Here is an 815-nt window from a genome sequence, read left to right on the forward strand (position 1 = left end):
CTGCTGAGCTCTGTGGTCAGGCTCCAAATGCAAGAGCTCTCGCCCCTCCTGAGGTTTCCAGCAACTGATATTCAGAAGCATTGCAGAGCCATTATGGCTAGTCACCACAATGACTAGAATTGTAGAGTTGGGTGGGTCATCTAGTTCAACCCCAGGCAATGCAGGAATCTCAACTTAAGCATCCATGACAGATAAGGAAACAGGATTGGGGGAAAATTAAACTAAATGGTTTTATTAGAATATGTAGAAATTATGGGGAAATTAAAAGAACCATGGAAGGGCCAGAAGGGAAGTCGACAAATGTATTACTACAGTGGTGCACATTTAATGGTGGAAATGTATACAGTGGTACCTTGGTTTACGAACTTAATCCGTTCCAGAAGTCCGTTCTTAAACCAAAGCGTTCTTCAACCAAGGCGAGCTTTCCTATAGCAGCAGGGGGGGACTCAATTTACAAATGGAACACACTCAACAGGAAGCGAAACATGCTCTTATTCCAAGGCAAAGTTCACAAACTAAAACACCTACTTCCAGGTTTGCAGCGTTATTAATCCAAGTTGTTCATAAACTAAGCTGTTCTTAAATCAAGGTACCACTGTACAGTGGTACCTCAGGTTACATACGCTTCAGGTTACATATGCTTCAGGTTAAAGACTCCGCTAACCCAGAAATAGTGCTTCAGGTTAAGAACTTTGCTTCAGGATGAGAACAGAAATCAGGCTCCGGCGGCGTGGCAGCAGCAGGAGGCCCCATTAGCTAAAGTGGTGCTTCAGGTTAAGAACAGTTTCAGGTTAAGTACAGACCTCTGGAACGAA

The sequence above is a fragment of the Podarcis raffonei genome, chromosome 12 (assembly GCF_027172205.1).
Source record: "Podarcis raffonei isolate rPodRaf1 chromosome 12, rPodRaf1.pri, whole genome shotgun sequence".
Classification (NCBI taxonomy): Eukaryota; Metazoa; Chordata; class Lepidosauria; order Squamata; family Lacertidae; genus Podarcis; species Podarcis raffonei.